This window comes from Canis lupus, chromosome 18, assembly GCF_003254725.2.
Source record: "Canis lupus dingo isolate Sandy chromosome 18, ASM325472v2, whole genome shotgun sequence".
In the NCBI taxonomy this organism is placed as follows: Eukaryota; Metazoa; Chordata; class Mammalia; order Carnivora; family Canidae; genus Canis; species Canis lupus.
The window spans coordinates 14,736,108-14,749,565 of NC_064260.1; the positions used below are offsets into that span (position 1 = coordinate 14,736,108).

The 13,458-nt window shown below is 48.9% G+C and overlaps 1 protein-coding gene across 7 annotated transcripts in view; it reads left to right on the plus strand.

Moving 5' to 3' along the window:
- The window catches only part of ATXN7L1 (ataxin 7 like 1), a 243,104-nt gene that overhangs the window by 157,111 nt on the left and 72,535 nt on the right, over positions 1-13,458 (plus strand). The window contains exon 1 of one of the 7 annotated variants that reach the window (XM_049097015.1): positions 9,826-9,849. The exons of 5 other annotated variants lie outside the window; for them this stretch is intronic. The gene's annotated coding sequence lies outside the window, so the exon portion shown is untranslated. Of the gene's footprint in view, positions 1-9,825; positions 9,850-10,054; positions 10,345-13,458 lie in introns of those variants that run through there. One more of the 7 variants, XM_025449517.3, reaches the window with a different exon arrangement.

Genomic DNA, 13,458 nt, shown 5'->3' on the forward strand with positions numbered 1-13,458 from the left:
GTCTGACTTCAGCTCAGGTCGTGATCCTGGGATCCTGGGATCAAGTCCCACATGGGAGCCTGCTTCTCACTCTGCCTGTGTCTCTGTCTCTCATGAATAAATAAATAAATAAATAAATAAATAAATAAATAAATAAATAAATAAATAAATAAAATCTTTAAAAAATAAAAATAAAATAAATTTAAGAGAAAGAAAAGGAATATATTTTAAGGGATCCCTTCCTGAAATCTACCCACTGGAGACTCACCCAGAGGCATATTCCCTGTGTGGCCTGACCTACGCTGGTTTGGCCATGCAGAACTCACGGGTTCTGGTAGAAAATAGTTGCCACTGTTGAAGGTTATAGAAGGTTGAGGTGGTGAGGGCTGCCACTCCCCCATAACCTCGCTACCAGGTTATAGTGAACTCTACTGTCAGACTGATACAGCATTTATCAAACAAATGTTTATCAGCCCGTGGGAAAAAAAACAATTGACTTAACCTGCCTCAGTGAGCATGATGAAGCCCAGCCTCCTCTCCTTGGAGGGTATTCCAGTCATACCCCCGCCAAAGGTTCGCTCAAGGCAGTTGCAAGAATATTCCAAACATGGGACTCAGTTTTGACCAGGCCTCAGGTATCTAGAATACCTCAGATTTCACCAAAAAGAATCCATTCCAAGCATTCATTATACTAAGTCACAAGTTTTCACCAGACAGAAGCTCATTTCCTACGTTCAGAGCATTGATCAAAATATGGATAGCGGAAGGACTTAAAATACCCACTTTACAGGTTTTTTGTGTTTGTTTAAATTTTTATTAAGTTTTTTATTTCAATTCCAGTATAGTTTCAGGTGTACAATATAGTGATTCAACATTTCTCTTAATTTTTTTAACGACTTTATTTATTCATGAGGGACACAGAGAGAAAGAGGCAGAGGGAGAAGCAGGCTCCCCACAGGGAGCCCGATGTGGGAGTCCATCCCAGAACCCCAGGATCATGCCCTGAGCCAAAGGCAGATGCTCAACCACTGAGCCCCCCAGGCGTCCCAGCATTTCTGTATATTACTCAGTACTCATCATGATGAGTGTGCTCTTAATCCCCATCACCTATTTTGCCCATCACCCACTCATCTCCACTTAGTAACCACTTTTGGATTGTGACCTCTCAGATTAATACTGGTTACCCAATCTGGACTTTGTATTCTTTTTTTTTTTTTTTAAGATTTTATTTACTTATTTGACAGAGGGAGAGAAAGCACAAGCAGGGGGAGTGGCAGGCAGAGGGAGAGGGAGAAGTAGGCTCCCCACAGAGCAGGGAGCCCAACGTGGGGCTTGACCCCAAGACCCCGGGATCACGATCTGAGCCAAAGGCAGACGTTCAACCGACTGAGCCACCCAGGCATCCCTGGACTTTGTATTTTTGATAGCCTGTGACCTGATCACCCCTAGAGGTAAAGCTTAGACTAACTGGCTCATTCGCAATAGAGCACCAGTCATACTCAAGTCCTTTTTTTCTCTTTTATTTATTTTTACTCAAGTACTTTAAAGTATTTTATAGACATTATAACCATGTTCCATTTCTCTGTCCTATTCAAAAAGTTTGATTCCCAGTGGCAGGCAGGGGGGCCGGATTATATCCAAAGTGACCATAAATCCTGGTTTGTTTAGGAAGGTTGCACGGGGCCCCATCCATTTCACATCGCTTTTTACTTTCAGAGGTGTCCATTTAGGATAATACAGTATATGGTTACTCTATTTATAGAAAATGCAGTAGCGCAGAACAGAGAACACCCAGGAGAACTGGGTTTGAATCCCATCTCCGCCAGTTCCCAGTAGGCAGGCCTTAGGCAGATTGCCTGATCCTGATAAATCTTACTTTCCTCATTTGTAAACTGAGAGTGATACACTTGCTTGCGCTCCTTCCCTTGTCACTTTTTAAGGAAGATACCACTTATCCCATGGATGTGAATAAACTTTGTGGGGAGAGAAGAGCACTAGCAAGAGTTAGGGGTTCCTCCTGTCCTTCAACCCGACATCAGTTTATGCTTTGATTTGACTCTGGCTTCGGAGAAAACCAGCTTTAGAATATAGATCATAGGAGTGCCTGGAGGGCAGTTGGCTAAGCTTTTGGCTTAGGATGTGATCTCAGGGTGGGGAGATGGAGCCCTGCGTCAGGCTCCTGGCTCAGAACAGAAGTCTGCTTAAGACTCTCTCTCTCAAAAAAAAAAAAAAAAAAAAAAAAGACTCTCTCTGCCCCTCCCCCGCTCTCTCTCTGGCCTTCCCCCATCTACTTGCCTGTGTGTGTGTGTGTGTGTGTGTGTGTGTGAGTGGGCGTGCGTACGCGCAGTCTCTCTCTCTAAAAAAAAACTAATCTCTAGAATATAGATTACGTCAACTCTTTCACTTGTCTTCCTGTAGAGTGGAGAGACCTGTGTGTAGTCCTACTTCTGCCAAGGAAGTAAAAGCCACCCGCTTTCTGCTTGGGGACTTACTTTTCCCCTTAATTCCGCCAGAGAAGAGAGCGTGAGCCTTACAAGTTGATCATAAGCCCTTCTTTTGCTTTAAAGTGGATTCATGTAAAAACTTTCAGTTCAACTTACCCTTCTTCATATGAGTAGAACTATTGAAAATTTGACACGACCTCACTAGAGAGAGCCAAAGGTGAAAGCCCCAGCAGGAGTGTACCACCTTGTTGATGCCTGGGCGGAGCCAGTGTTGCCATGGCAACAGTCACACCTGAGGTGAGGATGGGGTGGGGTGCCTTGGAAGTACTGTTTTGCATAATAATGTAGAGTTTTCTTTTTTCAAAGTGAAATTGCTTTTTTTCTTACTGTGAAAGTAATACACTGTAAAAACTGCCCAAATTTCAGGAAATCTAAGAAAGTAAATATTTTGGTGTAAGACTTTATGGTCGCTTTTCTGTGTGTGTTTGTCTCTGTGTTCTACATGTTTATCTATATGTATGTGTCTTATATTAAAAAAAATAAAAGTGGAATCCTATTATAGACATTACTTTGGAATCTGCCTTTTTTTTTTCATTTAAATTTGTTGAGGACACATTTCAGTAAATAGAAATCGCCATCATCATTTTTATAGCTTCCTGGCATCCCATGGAGTAGCTGTGTCAGTCATTTACTTTCCCAGTGCCTGATTACTTGTTATTTAGGCTTGGTTAGGGGTACAGTGTCTACCCCTTTTGCTGTAGTTTTTAAAAATCAAAATAAGATATCTACTCTCAAAAAAAAAAAAAGGAGAGAGAGAGAGAGAGAGAGAGAGAGAGACACTGAGGTGGCTCAGCAGTTGAATGTCTGCCTTCTGCCCAGGATGTAATCGTGGAGTCCCACATCGGGGTCCCTGCAGGGAGCCTGCTTCTCCCTCTGCCTATGTCTCTGCCTCTCTCTATGTGTGTGTGTGTGTCTCTCATGAATAAATAAAATCTTAAAAAAAAAAAAGAAAAAGATACCTACTCCTAATGCATGTGCGTGCATGCACGCGTGTGCACACATACACCCATACTTTTCAAAATTCCACCAGAGGAAGTTTCATTTATTTATCAGTTCGTCTTCTTTGCATTTAGGTGGGAAGAGTCCTGACAATTGAAGTATAGACCAGGAAAAGCTAGAAAAGCTATAGTCAAAAGCTATAGACCAACAAAAGCAAAGGGTAGTTCGCTGGGAGTGGAAAGCCTTGCAAACTGCCTCAAGTAGGGTCAGTTACTTGCGGAATAACCTCATACACAGGAGCCCCGGCCAGTCACTCCCCAGGCAGCCCTGCTGTCAGTAGCCCTTCATCAGTGAAAGGGCCTAATCACCAGAAGACTCCTTTCAAGAGAGAAAAACTCGCGTACACTTGCAGGTGTTTGCATGTGACACGTCCTGTGTCCGTATCATGAACTCTGCCCTGAGTGAAGCGCCTTGGGAACCTGGCCAGGAGCACTTGCCGAGCACCGTGCCCCAGGCAGCATCCATGGGAGCACCCATCGGGCTTCCACTGAGAAGCAGTTTACACTTAGCTTATACAGGAACCTAGCAGGCTTGATGGTCTGACTTCCAAGTTCAGCAAATTAGCACCGAGAAGGGTGACGGAGGCAGGCCCTGCCAGTAAGAAGAAGTGACACCAGAAGGCAGGAAAATAAAAGTGAAAGGCTGAAAGTGGGAAACTGAGGCCCCTTTTGTGCTGGAACAAATCTCCCTGCACACTTTCTCAGTCTTTGCAAACTGTGGGCACTGCCTGTGATGGTGGGACACTCAGCTTAGTGAGTCCTCACCTCCGTTTTACATGGTGGGAGACGAGAACGCGTCGGCGTGCTTTTTACTTAGGGGAGATAAATATCCTCTTTTGGAATTTTGGTCACATCCCTGTGGTCACACTCAGGCTCAGGGAAGAATTTACGACTTCAGACAGATCAGGGTCAGGAAGTTTGAAGGTTACAGTTGTAGGGTTCTGAAGTCATCACCACTTTACAGCAAAGTCTAGAATAGAATGCCCTGAATGGTGATCTTGAGTTATCAAAAAAAAAAAAAAAAAAAAAAAAAAAGATCAAATAATGTTCAAAGTCTACCATTTAAGAGGACAAAGTACAGTGGGATGATCTTTTTTGGAAAGATTACTGTTACAAAGTGCTTCCAATTTTTTTTGCGGGCGAGGGGGGATGATTCAGTGTTTTAAATTTTAGGTGGAAAGCCTTTCTACCTTCTCCCTACCTTGAATCACAAACATAACTTTTAAAAACATCAAATTTGACTGGAAGGGAAGAAAAAGAGAAACCTGAAAAAAATATTGTACTTGAAAATAATTAATTGCTTAAAAGAAAATTAATTACCACACCAGATCTGAGACGCATTTAACGTGAAGGTTTTCACCTTCCAGGGTCCACCTAGTAAGGTATATGTCTATCTTTGTTGTGTACGTTACGAGGAATTTCCATCATTCATTCAAAACATGTATTAAAAACTCACAGCAAGGCTTCTATGCGTGGCTAGGCATCAGCCTTCAAGATAAATGAGACTCAGAACTGGCCCTCGAGGAACTTACAGTCTAGTGGTCTGATTCCAGTCAACTCACATTTTTTTTTAAGACTATTTATTTACTTGACAGAGCGAGCACGTGCACACAAGCAAGGGGAGCGGCAGGCAGAGGGAGAGGGAGAAGCAGGCTCCCCGCTGAGCAGAGACCCTGCCGTGGGGGTCCCTCCCAGGACCCCAGGATCGTGACCTGGGCCGAAGGCAGGCACCTAACAGACTGAGCCGCCCAGGTGCCCCCCGGTCAACCCACACGTGCAGTCACCTTCCACGTGGCGCAGTATGGCTCAGGCTGGCTAGAATGGACAGTCTCCTGAAAACCCCAGGGTTTGTGGCCTCCATGCGTTTCACACTGGCCGTGAGTCCACAGCACGCAGGACTAAGCCCAAAGCCAGGTGCCGGTAAGATCAGGAAGGCTGGCTCAGGCCCCCTGAATCCAGGCAGGAGTGACGAGCCTTGAGCTGGGCCGCAGGTCCTGAGGTCCTGACCTGAGCAGTGCAGGGCAGCGCAGGGCCGAGAACCCGAGGGCTAGAGCCAAACCTTCGGCCACAGCTGCTGCCACGCTTACCTTGCCTCTCTGTCTCCTGACACCTCGGACCTCTGTCCCTTTTTTGGCTCTTTTTCCTGATCGCCTTTCCACGTGTCCAGGCCACGTTTTGAAGACCTTCCTGGTCCCTGACCGGCTTCCTCCCGTGCGTAGGTACTGGATGCAGCTCCCTTCGCTCGGGGGAGACCCGATGCCCAGAGTGTGGGCCCAGGGCCTCAACTGGGTCTTCCCCGGTGCCATCCTGTGGCCCTCGACAGAGCACCGTTTGTCTGACCTGTGGGACCACTGCCTTTGCTGAGCACACCCATTCTAACCACAGCAAGTTTCCTAACATCCCATAGCCCTCTCTTAGCCCACGTTCACGAATTTGGTAGTACAGATTAGGTGGTCATGCCTCAAGGATTTTCAGAAGTTCCTGATTTTAAATAGCCTACCCCACCTTCCCTAAATACGCCAGTGCTTGTCGAACCATGTGTCCTACTTTGGGGTTTTAAAAAAAATGGTCTCTATACTCAGAGGATTCACAAGTTATGTGGAAGTATTCTACTCACTTTGTATCTTGTAAGCAAATGAGTTTTCCTACTGAGACTGTTCTCATTTACCCAGGCCCTGTATTCTTTTCAGGGAGCAGAGATGCAAATGTCCTGTGGTCACCAAAACAACCTCAAATAAACCAGTGAGAGGTGCCACCTGTACATTCCTCTGACCACAGAACCTCTTCAGTCAACAGAAGTTTCTGCATTTGATTACTGCTCACCAGCTAGGCTGCTACAGTCACTTTGAACATAAAGTCCACCTTGATACCTGGCTTCTCTGGCCTTTGCTATTTCTTTTTTCTTTCTTTAAGATTTTTTTTTTTATTTATTTGACAGAGAGAGTCAAGAGAGCACAAGCAGAGGGGGGGGGAGAGCAGCAGAGGGAGAGGGAGAAGCAGACTCTCCACTGAAAAGGGGACCCCACGTGGGGCTTGACCCCAGAACCCTAGGATCATAACCTGAGCCAAAGGCAGACACCCAACTAACTGAGCCACCCAGTTGTCCCTGTGGCCTTTGCTTCTATGTTTTGTTGTGTGTTCAGGGAGAAAGGAGAGGGAGAGGTAGATTCATAAGGTAGATTCATAATTCCAGACCTTCTCCCCTCCTGCCCTTCACGTTCGGCATCACTGGTCATGGCCCTGAGCACTTGAGTTTCTGACAAATGTCCCCATTCACCCCTATAAACTCTGTGGCCACCTGCAGGAACTCACGACCGTGTTCCTTTGGAGGAAGGGCCCCAAACCTGCAAAAAAGTCGCTCACAGTGTATCACGCTATAGTGATAATTTTTCTATCAAGCTATGAGTGTGTCCACTTGCCACAGACAGGGCTCACCACTGCGGGGCCCTTCATTTGATCCAATATTTTTCAGTGGCTTCTGCTGCAAAAGAACTCAACAGAAGCATAACTCTGAAATACAATGTTAGTATGCCACCGCACGGCATACTAAGCCAAATCCCTCCTACATGCGAGACAGCACACCTTGGAAAAGCAGACTACATAATGTTCAGTTTGGCAGGCCTGCTGGGACATTCTGCTCGGGTTTCTCCTTAGACCAGGATTAGGTGAAGAGCCAGGGGTTGGCACGTGAGTGAACTAATCAAATCAGAGAAGGACAGGGTGCACACCAGGTGGAGGTTGGTTGCTTCCCGTTGACATCGTAGCTCTGGAGCCCAGCTGCCTGAAGCTCGCAGGCATGGCGAGGAGCCTTCTGTGTTAGGGAGTGTGATCTGCACTGCTACAGAAAAAGCCATGAAGACAGGGAGTTCTGAGAAAATCTAGTGAGATGTTGTGCTTTTATAATACAACCACTCTGTGGCCTTTTTAGTTCGAGCAATACATGTTCTGGAAACATGGTAGAGGCGAGCAAGAAAGGCTGGATTAGGAATGAGGAGACCCGGTGCTGCTTATTACTTACATCCTGGCCGTGGACGTGCTTTGTGGCCTCTCCAGAACCTCAGTGTACTTGTCTGAAAATGGGAATAATAACGCCTGAATAGAAAGCACCAAGCCAGCAGAGCAGGAGTCGTCGCTCGCTCGCTCGCTCGCTGGTGGGGCTGACACCAAGGCCTCTCTGGGCCTCAGCTTTCTTCCTTTGTTGCATGGGCCCTGCTCATTCAGGATGCCTCTGAGGATCAAAGAATATAACGTGCATGAAGGGGACATGCAATCCAGAGTTCTACGTGAAGGGCATGCCTCGTGAAAGTTCTGGGGTCACTCTATGGAGTCAGTTGCCAACCCAGAGGCCGGGGCTGGTTTGAGACTCACTTTGGCCTACCTCATCCATCTCTCCTGTGGCCGACCTTTCCGGTTCTCCCCTTCCCCACCCCCAGGCTTCCTCCTCCCCAGCTCTTTCCTTTGTCTGGGATGATTTCAATTGCCTTTGCTCTTCCCTCTTGATCCATCAGGCAACTGCTGTGTCACCCCAGGGCTCCATTTCAGATCCCAGCGAAACCATTTCTATATATGGTTTATAAAATGTGAATTCCTTTGGGCGGAAAGGGGGAGCCATCATGTGGGCTAGAGTTCATCACCGTTATCCTGCTGAACCTCAGAACCGGAGGAACCACGTTTGCTTTCCAGAGTAAACACGAATCTGGCCTAAGTTACAGTGGCTTTTACAAGCAACCTGTTACTACTTACCCATTACTTTTCCCTAAACCTCTGCAATGGAGAGGTGGCGCCATTTTATTCTTCATATCAAAAGTAGATGATAAATGATAGATAAGTACTGTGGACCAAGAAAGAATTCACTGAAAATTTAAGCCAATGGCGATTTACTTGGGCGGTTGGAGTTGGAATTGGAATTGAGGAGACGCAGATTCAGGTAGAAACCTGGGCCATGTTCTAAGGAAGACAAAGAGGGGGCAGGGTGGGATTGTGTAAATAAGGCTAGGAGTGCAGTCCTCATTCAGGTCCTCTATGCAAAACAGGATTGAAATTAGTTTCTCTGGGTTTGGCTGAGTTAATATACAAATAGGGAGATTGAACCGTGTTAATTGCATGGGCTCTTTCTGAAGAGTGAGGATGATCCAGGTGTCATGATGAGGAGGAAATTAAGTCCTGGCTGAGGGCTTGCAGCTGGCTGAAAAGTTTTTAAGAAGTTCATGGCTCAGGGATCCCTGGGTGGCGCAGCGGTTTGGCGCCTGCCTTTGGCCCAGGGCATGATCCTGGAGACCCGGGATCGGATCCCACGTCGGGCCCCCGGTGCGTGGAGCCTGCTTCTGCCTATGTCTTTGCCTCCCTCTCTCTCTCTCTGTGACTATCATAAATAAATAAAAAATAATAATAAAAAGAAAAGAAGTTCATGGCTCCTGCGATAAGGCCGTTCATTTATTCCTCCTCCTCTTCTGGCCCCCTGACCCCATTTTAAAAAGAGACTGTCTTAGCTAGGCTTGCTTGCTGCATTTTGAAATCTCCTTTATTAGAGAGGAAGATAGATAGATGATGATAGATAGATAGATGATAGATAGATAGATAGATAGATAGATAGATAGATAGATAGAGATAGGGGACTTGAGACCACTCAGCAATTTAAAATTTCTCACTCTTACATCTACACCCCAGTTCTCTTGCAATTCAGCTTCTCAGATCCTCAGATAACTCTAAAATTGTATCCGGTGAATTGTCTTGGTCCTAAACAGAGATGGTGCTTAATGCATTCTGGAAAAGATGTGGAAAACCTCGTTAAATCAGCGACGTCAACATCCATATTTTATTTTGCGAGACGAAAACACTTCGTTCGCTGTCACCACAAGAGCACAGAGTGCAGTCCCGATGAAGGAGAAAGGTTGACCCTAGCAACCCTAAACTCAAAGGGGACAGGGAAACCTTTCTCGGGACCAGGTCAGAAACAGCCCATGGACGCGGCCCCCTCCGTGTGCGTCCTGTGTGGCTCCGTGACTTCCCTGCCCGGAGAAGGGAGTTTGAAAGTCCCTTGCTTGTTTCTTGAAATCTCCGTTCAGCACACCCCCCCCCCTTTTTTTTTCCTCCTGTGGGGTTTGCCAACTTCCAAATTCCAATGCCTCTGCAGTCACCCCCAGATGTGCATCAAGGCCTCGGCATTCGCAAGATCTCTTAAGTCTATCTCGAAGTCAAAAGATGCTTCAAGGAAGCACCCGGTTCCTTCTGCTAATAACGGCAGTTTGTCATGTGACACCTGCCCCTCCCCCCACACGCTGATTCTCTCCGAAAACCCCCCACCCACCCCACCAATAAACTCGGTTGACGTCTGTCCTTTATCTGCCAACATCTCCATTTCCTTCAAGGTGGTAATCTTTTGCTTTTGTTATTTAAGTTCTGCTTTATTCTTAATTGTTACCCAATTGCTGTGGGGCTTGCATAAACAGTTAACAAAAACACGGCGCACGAGGCAGCCGTTTCGCTTTCCGTGCTTGTTGTTCTTGGCACCGGGTCAGTTCTATGAACTTCTGGTGTCCAACTGGTAGGACCTGAAACTCTGTGTTTAACAAGTGCCTGTAGTCAAAACAGTTGGCGTGTGCAAGCTCGGATCGCTGGTGCCGCTGCAGCTGGTCAGCCATCGGTCCGGGACCGTGCAGAGCTCGAATCACGTTGCTCGGTTCAGGGTTGGGCTTTTGTTGTTTAGTTGTTGGGGTTGTTGTTTTGTTTTGTTTTTTTCCTTTTTTTTTTTCCTCTTTTTCTGTGATGGCATCCGCGCTAATGTGGATCTCTTCAGGTTCCAAATGTACAACATGTTTACAGTCGTCGTAGAATCAGATTAAGTTGGCAGCCTGAGTCTCTCTGTAAGTGGTTTTAGTTTACATTTCTTCTTCTAGCAGGATGTTTTGCATAATTTTGCTGATCCTGGGTTATTTATAGACTTTTTTTTTTTTTTTTGAAGAAATGGGGATGCATGAGTTTTCGGTTCTAACTGGGGAAAGTAAATCCGTTTCTGTGCCTGTGCAGCAGAGGGTTATTTGAGCTCTTGAAAATTAATTTCTCCTCGAGGTCACCCGATAACATTCCGGAGCGTACTGTCCAGCCGCTGACATCGGACACCCTGATGATTGTCTCGGGACGGGTTGTTTTCCTTTGCTCGGTCAGAAATGGAGTAAAATGAAAGTCATGATGCCATTTCCTCCGGGGCGGCGGGGAGGGTGGATGCAGGGATCGGGCATTGTCTCTGACGGGCCGCAGTGGGTCCACGGTGGCTGTTCGGTGCCACCCGCGGGCAGCCGAGTTCACAGGCCACCGCAGCCCGCCCAGCAGCCGCTTGGCGGGGACCCCCCCCACCCCGCCCCAGGGCCTGGGGGAGGGGCAGAGGAAGGCCGGCCGCCGGCAAGTCCAAGGCTTGTAAAAGTTTGTCCTCCCCTAAATGTCAGTGCTACTCGGGGTTGGGACACCAAACAGTAATAATAACCGGCTGCGAGATGGCATCGTGGCTACTGCGTTACGGGTGGTGTGATCTGGCCTGCGGGTGGCACCTTTCGGGGGCGCCTCGGGGGTGGGTGTGTGCAGGAGCCAGGAGGAAATCTGGGCACGCGGGAGATCAAGCCAGAATGAACGCGCTATGAAAGGGTTTCCCATAATATTTACTAGAACAGTTGGCTAAAAACTGCTCTGCTTTGCCCACGGAGCGGCTGGGTAACTAAGTCACCCTCGCTAGCCTACCTCGAGCATCTCCGGGCGCCGTCGGCTGCTCCTGGCATTCGCGTGGGGAAGGAGTAGCGCGGCCCTCAGCGCGAGGAGGGCGGGGTCCTGGGCTAGTGGTCCGGGGATCGCCGTCAGTGACACACTTGATGGTGCCCCGGGTTCAATATTTTAAACACGCCGAAAAGGATGGAGAAAACGGTACCCGTCGTTCGGGCCGCGGAAGGCCTTCTGAGTGGGATTGTCCGCCCCGCTGCAGGTCCTTGGGTCCCTCGCAGACAGGTCTACACCGCCTCTCACCACCACCCCCCCATCACCGACTCACACACGCGAATGCAAATGGATGGCTGAGATGGAAATTTCCAAGGTAGTGAACGTGGCGTAGTTGGAACGGCTGAGTGCTGCCAAGAGCAGATGTCTTTTTTTCCTCCATATTCGTCTCGTCTATGGGAACATGAGGTTTTGGTGGTGGTGGTTTGGGTTGCTTTGTTTTTTCGGCCTCCCCTGACCTTGTAGAGAACGACGATGAGGCCACTTGCTTTCGCTTAGAGCGTGCTGTGCCCTCGGCTTCCTCACGGCAGCCCCGCTGAGCTGGCGAAGGACAAGTTAAGCCCTTCGGATCCAGCAGAAACAGGGTGAAGATGGGGCCGGGGAGCTAGCAGTCAGGCCCCCCGACGTTCATCCCTAGACCTCTGCCTCCTCGTGGTGCACCCAGACCTGTGAACTGCACTGCGGACGTTAAGAGACCCTGGTTCTGTGTTTCTGATCTGCCCCCAAGGATGCCATCCCTCCAACACTTCCCCGTTCTTCCTCCTATATTGAGGTTGAGATAGGACTTGAGGCTCGCCTTTTGGAGGGGTCGGAGGGTGTGTTGGCCTGTGTGCATCTCAGGGAGCGGTGACTAAGGGAACTTCCACTCTGCCGCGTAAGTGACCTCACAGCCAGAGCCCAGAGCGAACGAAGAGACGGAAGGGAGCCCGCAGGCCCATCTGCTGGAGCTGGGGCGGTTTCCCAGGCATCCTGCCCTGAGGCTTTTCCATTTGAATTAGCCAGCCCCGCCCACCCTGGGATCCTTGAGAAAGTGCGGGTACGGCCCTTTGCCTGCCCCCCAGAGCCTGTCGCCCCTCCCAGGCCCTCCAGACGGATGCCTGCCAACACCTTTCAAACACGGTCCTTCCTTGCCTTGATCCCCAACGCCAGCCTGGAGAGAGCTGTGGTAGGAGTGATCGGAGTGATCGTTGATCCAGTGTGCCTGGGCGCATGAGCAGGAGTAAGTGTTTGTGGGCCCAGCTCCTCTCTGGGCCCCCAGGGAGTGATTCTGCTGGACCCCACACTCAGTGGGAAGCCCGGCAGGGTCCTAGAGGCTGCGGGAGGGCCGAGGCATCCATCCAGGCAGTACGTAGGGATTGAGTGGATCCCCACAGCGCTGGGCCAGAAGGTCTGAGATGGTTTGTCCATCCTGTGAGTTTGCTGGTGGCCACCTCACTCTGCTATCAGCTCACTCGAGCCCAAGGTCTTAGCCTTTTCTGGAACAACAGCAGTGACATATAAAATCAGACAGAGCCCTCAAGGGGTAAGAGGCCAAACCAGAACCTTAGCTGATAGAAAGAGCTGCTTACTCCTCCGCTGTGGCCCTAGTCACCCTGGTTGGTACCAGCCGCTCGTGCACCCGTAGGCCACCTCAGCCTCGGGCCCCAGGGAGAAGGATTTGCCAGTCTTCAAGGACCAGTCAGCTGTCCCCACCTTGGCCTTGCTCCAGTCTGCCATCAGAGTGGCCCACCTCAGACCCTACAGCATGTCGGAGGTTAGGAGTCTCTTGTCCTCTGCCCTCCGTACTGTACTTTTTCTCTCCTGTGTGGTGAACAGGAAGGCTTTTTAGGTAACCCTTCAATGGTATTCGTTTGCTAGGGCCGTCGTAACAAAATACCACAGACCTGGTGGCTTCAACTACAGAAATTTATTTTTTCACAGTTGTGGAGGCTGGGAAGTCCCAAGATGGCAGGGCCAGCAGGCTGGGTGTCTCCTGAGGCCTCCGCCCTTGGCTGGCAGACGGCTGTCTTCTTGCTGTCTCTTCATGAGGTTGCCCCCTCTGCGTGCACACGCCTGGTGTCTCTTCCTCTTCTTACTCCGGTCATACTGGATTAGAGCCCACCCTCACTGGCCTCATTTTAACTGAATGACCTCATCTGCCAACTCACTCACATTCCGAGGTCCGGGGGCTTGGGACTTCCACATACGAACGTGGGGGGTGACGCCATTCAGCCCAT